The sequence below is a fragment of the Lycorma delicatula genome, chromosome 4, assembly GCF_047948215.1.
Source record: "Lycorma delicatula isolate Av1 chromosome 4, ASM4794821v1, whole genome shotgun sequence".
Taxonomy (NCBI): Eukaryota; Metazoa; Arthropoda; class Insecta; order Hemiptera; family Fulgoridae; genus Lycorma; species Lycorma delicatula.
Window position 1 is genome coordinate 110,626,834 of NC_134458.1, and position 12,360 is coordinate 110,639,193.

Here is a 12,360-nt window from a genome sequence, read left to right on the forward strand (position 1 = left end):
AGCACTAGTTGGTCCTAGTCAAATTTTTTTTTGACTCCCCTTCATCACTCCCATCTGCTCCAGTACCTGTTAGAAGGTATTTTCAAGTGCCCTTAGGATGTCATTTGGAAACTTGGCAACCGCTTGTCTGATTTTCACGATTCAAACAATGTATGTATTCAGCAGGTTGAGTGCTTAATGCTTCAGGTACTCTTGATAGACCAGATTTTGGTTATCCAGAAATTAAATCGTTTAGCTCTTGATTGCATTCGCCCACTGTAAAACGTACCGATCTGATTTTTCAGATCTAATATTAAAATCTAATATTGTGTTAAAGATGGTACACAGATTTATAATATGAAAGGCAAAGTCAAGTGGGTGGAATATATTGGAGTTATACGGAGGAAATGAATTAGAAAATGGTGTTAAATAGGAAGAAGAGGAGATCGAAGAGGATGAAAGGGGTGAAACAATACTGAGATCTGAATTAGATCTGAGAGCATTAGAGTTAAATGGCAGAAAGGCTCCTGGAATAGACATGTTAGTCATAATACCAAAGAAAGCAGGAGCAGATAAATTCTGAACAATTAGCTTAACTAGTCTACTAGTCTTGCACCAAAAATCTTAACTAGAATTCTGTTCAGAAGAATTGAGAGAATGGAAGAAGTGTTAGAAGACAAATTTGGTTTCAGGAAAAGTATGAGGACAGGGGAAGCAATTTTAGCGCTCAGATTAATAGTAGAAGGAAAAAGAAAAACAAACCAACATACTTGGCATTAAAAGACCTAGAAAAGGCATTCACTAACATACTGGAATAAAATGTTCAGCATTTTAAAAAAATTAGGGTTCAAATAGAGATAATAACAATAATACAGCAAAGAAGCCGTAATTATATAAAAAAAGCCATAATTTTAGAGGATGTTCCCTATCCCAGTTACTTTTTAATCTTTGAATAGAACGAGCAGTTAATGATGTTAGAACAATTTAGATGGAGTAACAGTACAAGGTGAAAAGATAAAGATGCTATGATTTGCTGATGTAGCAATTCTAGCTGAGAGTAAGTAAAAGAGATTTAGAAGGAACAACGGCATGGATGAAGTTCTACGCAAGAACTCCTGCATGAAAATAAACAAAATGAAAGTAATGAAATGTAGAAATAAAGAAAATGGACCACTGAATGTAAAAATAGGAAAAGAAAAGGTTATGGGAGATAGAAGAATTTAAAATGCCCAAATATTGATATAAAACCAATCAAATAAAGTTGCTTGAGCATATTTTCTTAGTAGTTCAAAACATAGATTAACTTGTGTAATTAATTACAGAAGATAGCTGCATGTAATCAAGGGACAAAGGTACAGTAATGTTCATACAATAAAAAATATCGCATAACCCAACAATGTGTGTGTTTGTTTTAAAAACAACAAACACACACATTGTTGTTTGTGTTATATTTACATATTCAAACATGGCCTGCCTACACAATTTTTTCCTTCTACCTGTCCCTCCACTATTAGTGACTATTCCAGGATGTGTAATTATATATATACAATATTATATAATTAATTAAATTATAATTATAATTTATTATAATTATAATTATTATTATAATTATATAATTTCATTTCTTAGCTTACAACTAAGAATTCTTTCCATAGTACTAAAGTATTTATTGTTCCTTATTATTTTCCTCAGAAGTAAATGCTATTGAAATAACACCAGACAAACAGTTACTAGCAGCTGCAGGTAAATAATTTTTTGTTATTAATTTGATACTATTTTGTTTTTGCTGATCAGGATGACAAAATGTGATTTTTAAAAATTCATTTTAACTTTTATGCAGGTTACAATGGCTGTCGACAGCTATCAATGGTTTTGCAGGGACTAGTGTTATGTTCAAATAAACACTAGTTCAAATATGTTCAAATGACATATTTGATCTGTGTTTTATTTGCTGTTAGCATTTTTTTTTTGTCAAATATTGTATGCTTGTAAATCTCATATTGTATATTGAATTAATAGTTTTATGTACTCTTTGTAAAATTGTTATTAATGTTTTTGTGGCATTATCTAGCCACTGAGAAATGCTAACAGCATTTAGTGAACTTCATTAAATTTGAACTTTTGAACTTTTGCCATTTGCATTTTTCCTTACTTATAGCTTCAGTTTCCAGTCACAGATTATTTGTCCTTTTCAGTTTTCAATCTTTCCTGTGAATTTGCATGGCACAGATTTTATGGTCGCCCAGTTGTATGATAATGTGTGTCCGTGTTCTTCCGATATGTTTGTTTGGGTGGCAATGCATTATGTGATGCACTCCTTTGGTGCTTCTAATGTCTACAAACTGGTTGACCACTGTAAGGTTCATTCTCAATATTTGTTTTACCAGCTCGGATGCATAAAATTCTTATTCTTCACTTACTCACTGTACTTTCATTAGCAGTTTCATCATATAAACGGCTTTTTAGGTGATGAATATCAGTATCATTCATTTTTTTCTGCTGTTAAAAATTTCACCACTGTCATTTTTAGATGCATTGACTTAGCAAATGACTCCATAATACTGGTAACTGATATAAAATGAGGGTGTGGGTCAACAACCTTTGGAATGGTAGCAGGAGGAGATTGAAACTACAAAGTGGGCAGCACCTATTGCAATAAAAATTCTAAACTTTACTTTTGAGTTATCTTTTGCGCTGTAATATGTCTGAGAAGTCCATGAACTCTGGAAAATATATATTTTGGACTTTGTACGTATTTATATACATTTGAACATAGAAATTATTTATACAGTGTATCTGTGTATATGCAATTATGCCAAATGCACAGATCTATTTGTCACCAGGTGGTGTCTGTCTGATATGTGGTGAATTATCTTCTGAGTTATGATTTAAAAGGCTTCCTCCACACTGTTAAGCAATTCATCTGTTAAATTCATCTGTTAAATAATTTGTCAGGTGTTGTAAGGTTGGGGCTCTGTAGTAGTCATTTCAATGGGGATGGTAATGCTTGTAAACCATAAATTGTTAGTTAAAAAAATGGTGCATTCAAAGAGAAAATTGAGCTAGAGCCCCAGTCTTCCTGTGATCCACACTCATTCTATGGGGTTGCCCTTCTCTTGAAGTTAAGGCGACTAAGAATCATTTATCATTCATACCATAACAATGTGGTCCGTACAAGTATCATGACCCATCCTGGCCCATATCATGACACATGTTGGATTCATTACTTGCACTCAAATTGAGATTTTTCTTAGGCCAGAAAACCATACTTCTTATGAACTGCTACAAATTGCACATGAAAACAACTCTTGTACAGGATAACACATTTGGAAATTGCACCAATAAAGCAAAACAGTGCAACCTGTTGTGCTGTTCCATGTCAATATCCAAAAATTCATTCACAAAAGTTAAATCAAATTGGTTTCATATTCAAATCTTTTTAACTATCATGCATTGTTACTATGGTATATAACAAATGCCACTCGTTTATGGATAGATTTAATTGGAGATTGTCAACTGAGGCAGTGACAGTGACATGTTTGCATTTGCTTCTCTTTTATCCCTTTTATGACCTACATTTAACATTGTTAGAAGCAAATGCACATTTCTTCAGATCAAGCGTACTTTCTTTACAAGGCAAGTCCTTGAAGTGTTCATGAAATGCATTCATTTCATGACCAAATAATTTCCTTTGGTCATTTGTAAGAGTTAGATGCTGATTGTTTTCTGTGCAGTTTCAATGAGGGTTTTTTATGAAAATGAACTTAGGATGGATTGAAGTGCCTTTCATAATTATACAAAGACATCACATAAAAGGACTTCACTCTACTTTAATAGAAATTTCAATGACATTTCAAGAACAAATCCAATGTACTTGAACCACTTGAAATGTAAAAACACATAAAATCAAGATTCTAAATGAACAAATGCCACTCAAATTTCACACACACTATGAACACATCATAAACATGAAAGATCTTGGAGAGCTCATTTCAAAGGCACCAGAGCCATATCCAACTGTATCGTAACTGTGTTCAATACCAATCTGAGATAACCCAGAACAAAAGCTACTCATACACAGGTAGGTAAAATGTTTTATAACTATTACTTTTAAAAGTGTGCTGCAGTAAGTTTTTAATCACTGAATTTTGGGCCTAGAGCTACATTTACTACTTTGTTTTATCTTGAAATAGTAAATAATGTAGTAAATAATATAGTAAACAGTCTCTAGTTAACAAATTCTAGCTGATTATAATTTTTATTATAATTTAATGTTATGATCTTCAACATGCATTTGCACATTTTAAATAGGAAGATGAGATGGTTGAAATGGTAGGTGAAATAATGAAACCCTAATCAAAAGGTTGCAGAGATTTAAAAATGTTATTCTGGTTTCTAACTGACAGTGTTACTGTAGATAATAAGGTAATTTTCATTCCATTCTGGGAGTTTTCAGCTAAATGTCTCAAGAAACTAACCTGATTTGAGGGAACCTATTTTTTTGCACATAGTTATTTTTTTACATAGTTGTGGTCTTGTTTGTAACAGATAAACTTTTCGTTTTGTTTAGATCAAGAAATCTTCAATGTCAGAGGATATTTCAAGTTAGTGCACCTGTTAACTGTGTATGTCTTCATCCTAATCAAGCAGAATTAATTGTCGGCGACCAAAATGGTGTCATACATCTTTGGGATCTAAGAACTGATCATAATGAACAATTGGTAAAATGTATAATGTATAATGGTATAATGTATTATTAAAAATGTAATATAATAATTTCAAAACAATTTGAAATAAATTTCTTTAGGAAAGCTGAACCTGTTTCAGATAACGATATTTTTCAGAGAAGCAATTTTTTATCAAATCGATTCAAAATCGCAATGTATTGCTCTCATTCTGAATAAATACAAAAACCTCTAAAGGGATTGTAGACAGTGGTTGCCTGATATCTGAAAAGTTCAACTATTTTATTTCTTATAACACCCCTGGTGTCACCTGATGTTTTTAATAATATATCCAAGTTTTAAGTATTTGCTTTGAGCTTGTTGTATCAGATGGTATGTCTGTGCCATTGTAAGCCAAATTAGCGTATACCTAAGATACTGCATGCTATGTGACAAATCATTAACTTATTAGTATAATTTAATTTAACTGTATAATTTGATATATTGTTTGTAGGTTCTGTGTATCTTAAATGCTACACAGAAAGTTACATATTTGCAAATGAGTAATTATATTCCAAAATATATACAATACATTTTGGTAAATACATCTCTATCCATTGGTAAGACTTATCACATAACTGTGTATACTGATGTAAAACTAACTGCAAATTTCATATGTGCTACCACCTAGTAATGATTTTAAAGCTCTCTGAATAAACCTGCAAAGATTTATCCTTCCCTGTTCATTGATTGCATAGTAAAAAAGGTTGGTAATATACACAATATAAATTTTAGAAGTAGCAAACAAAGGCTTCATGAAATACAAGTAAAGGGCCGTGAAATCAAAAAGAAGCCAAAGCTAACAAAGAAAAACCCAGAACCCAGGGAATGAACCAAAAAGCTAACAAAGATAGATAAAACATTTATTTACCTTGTACATAAAATAAAAACACAAAAAATTAATACATTATTTAATACATGTGTGCATAAAAACTAAGTACTAGTGATGAAATATCAGGAAATAGCAAGAACCATATCTCTTGCAGCTCCAACTTTGATTTTCCACCATTGTAGGTTTTATATCATTTATTTATTTTTAATTACTTTTGTTGATTTAGTAATTTTTTTTTTATTAAATTCTGCTTTAAATTGTTTGCAATAGATACCTGAAGCTGAAGCATCAATTCAAGCAGTTACAATAGATCCTGAAGGTGCTTATATGGCAGCAGTTAATAATAAAGGACATTGTTATATATAGAGTTTAACTAGTGGTATTGCTGAAGAACCAACAAAATTAAATCCTAAACATAAGATTGAAGCTCATAGAAGATATGCTCTTAACTGTAAATTTAGTTCTGACTCCATGTAAGTAATTCATTAAAGTATCTAATTAAAAAAAATAATAACTTAATATGAAAAAAAGGATTTATCCTCTAGGAGGTAGCTGAAAATTGGTACTGCTGTAGTTGATCATGACATTAGCATAAACTGTTGACAGTTATATTATATTCATGCCAATTATATTAGTACTAATCCTATAAATTGGGCATATTGATTGTTAGAATTAACCAAAACTAAATTTTAAGGTTCTGAAGACCACCCCTATCATATAATGTAATGTCAGACTTATGAAATGTGCAGTAATCAAAATTCACATTTAGCTTTAGTATAATGCTTCACATTATTTCAGTTCTATTTAGCATACTCATTTCAATAAATTTAATTCGTTTTTTTTTTAATTTATTCTAGATTTGTGTAGGACATCTATTATTTCCTGGGTGTTTATGAATTACTCATGACATGTTTGGTATGCTTTCCCCATGCTGTATGGTTACTTACATTCCCATTGCAGTCAGGAGAAATTGTAACAGGTCATTTTCCCATCCATTCAGCAGCCTCTGCTTCCTATACCCTCCTATGTTCATTAAATTCATAATAATAAAGCTTGTTCAGTTTATAAAAACCTATCGGCAGACTGTTTCGAAACAGTTTGCCACTAACTTAAAAATATTAGTTATAAATGATATTACCCATACTTCATATGAGTAAAAATAAAATGTATTTAGCCTGGTGGTTCTTACCTGACTTTTAGTTTGTTTTTTAGTCAAGTAACTGGAGGCAGTTGCATTGTACATACTGTAACAGTGGCTGTGTTAGTTGAACCACTGTCATACATGGTCAGACCACTTAAAAAAATTGAAAGATTATATTTACTAGCCCCAATTTAGTGAATATCCCATCTAATGTGTAAAATTTTTAAAGATGTAGAAATTTTCATCAATTTTATCAGTAGTTTCTTTGCTGGGATGGGCATTGATGATGAATAAGTCGGTCAGGATATGTCCTTTATGTATAGTATTTTTTTTAAAAATACATGTTGATTTTTTAACTATTCCTTGTTGAACTATACCTTGTTGAATACAAAAATTTCATTCTGAAACTGAATGTGAAGCGAGATAAAATGCTAAAAATAATGAACACTGGATTTAGTTTTAGATTTTGGTAAAAAATTTGTTTTATTGTTAATCATGGCTCATTAAGTGCTGGGACATACAAATTGTTGGTAAGTGGAAATTATTATATAATTAAGTTTTTTTCCAATGATTTATTTATGTATTGCATTAATTCATAGTCTTAAAACTATTTAGGTACTTAGTAACATCTTGTGATCAGTCAAACATGAAAATCAATGTTGGGTGTGGGATGTGGCTTTCAGTGCTGATTCACAATATATTATTACTGGTAATTATAGAACCAAATGTATGTATATAAAATAGAGCACCTGAAAAGTAGTTTCATCATGTACTAAGTTAATAGGAATCAAAAATGTTTAATCAAGCAATCATCTTAATATACATTATAAATTACATTTCACAATTAGTTTGTCCTTTATAACGAACTAAATAGAAAAAAAAGATTAGGTTACTAATGGAGATAATTAATTTCCTCCTACAAATGATTTTCTGTATTATATAAAACATGAAATGGTAAAAGCATTAATACATTTGTTTTGTCTGTTTATATTTTTTACTTTCCCATCTAGATAGTGCTATAGCTCTAGAAGGGAAAACATTGTAATTGATCCAATTTGGGCATATGCGGTTTTCACTGGATCTGTGTGTGTATGTGAATTGGCCTTTGAATCAACTTATGAACTACTGGACTGATTTTGACCATTTTCTATATATTTATTACTTTCTATATATGGCTCTCTTATTTGTCAATTAAAAAATAACAGTATTTACAAAAAAGTTTGCAGAATTGCACAACCACCCTAAAAAATGCTGTTGCAGTCATCTGCTATGTTGTGAAGTCACAGGTGAGCAGAAGAATTAAATAAATGATTATTAAAATGTAAAAAGTAACTCTGTCTGGCTGGGTCTTGAATTTGATTGCCCAGTCAACTCAGTACCTGGTGTGTTTAAGCCTACATAGAACAAATTTTGCTTGAAGTGGTGAAACTACATTAGTTTTAATTGGTGCCAATTGCACCACCACACACCTGCATGAATTAAATACATGTGTGTTTTTTTAGTGTTATAAATCGTAATTAATGAAAAATAGATAAAAATTTTAAGTTACCTATATTTAGTCATTTACTTTTATGACTCATCTACTAAAAAACATAAAATTTGTAGTAATCATTAAATTTCAATTAATTTGAAGAAACTTTTTTTTTTAGCTTCATCTGATGGTGCAGCTCGTTTATGGAGTATAGAAACAGGAACTGTTGAACGTGAATATAGTGGACATCAGAAAGGTGTTACTGCATTAGCATTTTGCGATCAGATCTAATTCATTCATTTTGTATTAAAAAGAATTTAAACTATTTTTAATTAATAATTATTTTTAATTAATAATTATTTTTAATAATAATTATTTTTAATAATAATAATTATCAGATAAAACATTCAGGACAGATGAATACTCTTGAATTTCTGAACTCATGTTCATTTATATAATATTTTAAAGTTCATTTATTTTTATTATACATTAACTTTAAAATATTGTATAAATACATAGAGTTCAGCAATTCAAGAGTATTCATCTGTAAAATATAAATATATTCAAGTAAAATATAAATTAATAATCACAAAAAATGTTACTTAGAATCTAAACCTAGATTGACATTTCAATTATTAAACTCACTGTTAGTAGAAAAAGGTATATTTACAAAAGATAAAGATATTAGAAAATGCACACAGATCCGGTTGATGTCACCAGTTCTATTGTGACTTATTACTAAGAAACTACAGTTTCTTTGAAAGAAACTGTAGTTTCTTAGTAATAAGTTACTACTGGTGAAAACTAAGAGTAAGCAAGCAAATCCTTGGGTTTGCTTACTAGCAAATAAGGAACTTAAATAGGTTTGCAATTGATCTTAAGATAAGATGTAACAAGGATTATAAAAATAAATACAAAAATCAATAATAAAAAAATTAAAATATTTACTAGCTTGTTTTTATTTAACATTTATTATTTAACAATTTAAAGAGATTATCATAATTTTTATTGATAAATGTTTCTATTCTCAAATTATCTATATATTGGATTATCCAATAGCTAATTTAAGAATAGAATCAATAAAAGTTCCCTCCATTAACATCTGCAGCTTTCATCCAAGAAGATCCAAATATTCATGATCTTGAGCAGAAGCTCATTCCAATCTTGTTTAGGGTCAGAAACGTCATCATCCATCCCTCTCCTGAGGTGGAATACCCTAGGGTATGGATAGATGGAAAATCCAAAAATGCTGCATTCCTTACTGCGGAGTTATTTCAAAGGCCAAAATGACAATTTGGAGGTATGCACTTATCAAAGTGGAGGGTTATGTCACATGTAGTGCTCAGTGTTGCACAGAGCACTAGCATGGTGGGCCATGTTCAAAAATGGGAGATTGTGCAATTAAACTGTTCATACTGTCTCCCTATATGTATGCTGGGGCTACAGGAGAAGCATGGCTGAAATAATTAAGCATTCTAACCCATAACACTATGGAGGCTTATGCTGCAGAATGAAAGTGGACCTGGCCGACAGTGTCAAGGCTGGTGTCAGCAAACACCACTTTTTATGATATAAACATGTAAAATTTTGTCAATTGTACGTTGCAACATCATATCTGCAAATGTATTCAAATATTTTTATGAAGAAAAATGCTTGCATTATAACTACATCTACTGGCTGGCTTGGTACAGATGCCATCATATATTGTTAATCATTAGTTTCCAGTGCATGTTTAAAATACCTATGACTGTATAAACAGTACTGCTGATAGTGATTTCTTACCCTTTAGATACATTTTATGGCAGTGAAAATTCAGTCCCATGGTACAAGAGTATGTATGCTTAGTGTATTGCTGTCAGCTGCTGCTGGGTAAAATGACTTAGGTGTTTTGAATGTTCCTTTGCTCTCTCATAAAAATCCAGAATTTATCTGATGCTAAAACATAAAATTTAAAAAGTAGTAAAATGGTAATTTGTTGTATTCTTTTTTAATCTCCTTTCTTGAGTTATTTACCTTAATTAGGAAATATATCCAACTCATCAGTAATTAAATATGATACATTTCAACACTTTTTATCTGGAATAAACAGCTGAACTTGTTTCAAATAACTGTAATAAATTGTGGTTTCCATTGTGATATCAAAACCAAACACTTTACTCTCTCACCACTGTGACTTACTGAATAAGTGCATATAACAAATACACCACTACACAGTTAACATAACCTCAAATTTGTTTTCTTAAATTGAGCATATCTTATGAATGACTCAACCAATCTTCTTCAAATGTTCACATGCTGCAGAATATCTAAATTTCAGTGGAACTGGAATTTTATAGTTTTTGAGCCACAAAACCTTATAAATAGGCCTATATAAAAGAATATATAAGAAAACCCCATTTTAAGAGAATTGATATTTTGTATTCCTCATATCTCAAAACTAAAGAAAATTCATTACCAATCATGCCACCAAAATATTTTATACATTTCTTTCAAAAGTCAGTAAAAAGTTATATAAAACGCATAAAAGAACAAGATGTATGATGATGGTAATACCATATTTGTTCAAGGCAATTAAAATATGAACTTACATCATTACTATTTTCCTTTAATTGATGGTTTGAATGAGGTGAACACATATGAAATCAGATCACTATACAAAATATAATTTAATACTTTATCATTAATTAATAATATAAAATGAATAAAATTCAAAGGTACATCTTCTTCCTACCCTGCATAATAATAAAATTACACAACTATAACAAACTTATTTTTTAATTCTTCTTTTATAAATTTATACATTAATAAAATTAATTACTTTTTTAATTTATGTGTAATGTAATTTGAAAAATATACATTTCTATTACATGTACGTTTAAGTATACCAAAAATAATAAAATAAAATATCCACATAAGAAAAAAAAGACATGCAATAATAATTAATAAAATAACTGTACCATAAAGAGCAGAAGTAAAAAAGACAGACCAGTTCTCTAATAATACGTAGTCCTGAAATAAATTAAAAAATATGGTTAAACAAAACATGAATGAATTCAAGTAGTTGTAATATAATAATAAATTCTAATAGGTTAACTGCGAAGATAAATTTACTGCAATTTTTACATCATTCAATTATGGACTATAACTTATTCTCGAAGATGTTCTCCTGACTGCCATATCACATACATTAATATCAAATTAGAGTTCAAAACTCCCACCAGAAATCATAAAACCTAATAATCTGTGCAGGAGCTTACGTACCTTTGAGAAGTAGATAAGCATACTGTAGACACCACTAAATTGATGTGTATAATGAAGCCAGATTAATAAGGAATTACAAAGAGCCTTTTAATGGTTGTTAGAATTGCCAACAACTTGAAGTAGCTGAATTACAGGAACTTATTATAGAAGCTTTCTATTACTGTGTACATAGCTTTGGAATATAGTTTTTCTCATTCCTTTTTTTCTTGAAATTTGATATGATTGTGTCATATTGACTCATAACTCCCACTATATAATATATTCTAGAGGTAAAATAGTTCTTGATACAGATAATTTGATGAAATTATTTCTCAATAAGGTCATTAGTACATTAGAAAGTATTAAAACTATAAGGTAATTGAATCTGTTTAAGACAATAAAAGCTACATTTTTACAACTTAATGATTCTGTAACACCTGGAGTTCTGCTATAGCATCCTGGAAATTAAAAAGTATAAAGGTAAAAAGGTGAGTAGGCTTTTGGTCAAGGAATTATGGAATATTAAAATAAAATAATAAAAACTGAGAACAAATAAGTAATAACAAATAATAAAACAAAGAATATGTTAGTACCAATAAGATAATAACAAAATTAATTTCATTAGAAAATGTTAAAAGCCCAAGCTTAAAACAAGCTTGTAAATTTACATGCCAACCCAAGATATAAACAAAAATTACAGAAATAGATAACATAATTAAGTATCTATTTAGCTCCATTGATTTCCAAGAATATTTACATAGTTGAGGTCCACGACTTACAAAGATTCTTTCAGCTCTGATTTTGTAGTAAAATATTACTTCCCACCCAAACTTTTATTTCACAAATCATGTAATTCCAGTATCATTCAACCATGGAGTAACTTTAAACAAGTAGAACAAATCATGGATGCTGTTCTACTAATATAACATAATATTAAAAAAAATAATACTTAATTTTTTTTACATTACAATCA

General features: G+C 30.0%; 1 pseudogene; it reads left to right on the forward strand.

The window, feature by feature from the left end:
* Window positions 1-8,438, forward strand: part of LOC142322697 (target of rapamycin complex subunit lst8-like) — a 35,381-nt pseudogene extending 26,943 nt beyond the window's left edge.
* The last annotated feature ends 3,922 nt before the right edge of the window (window positions 8,439-12,360 follow it).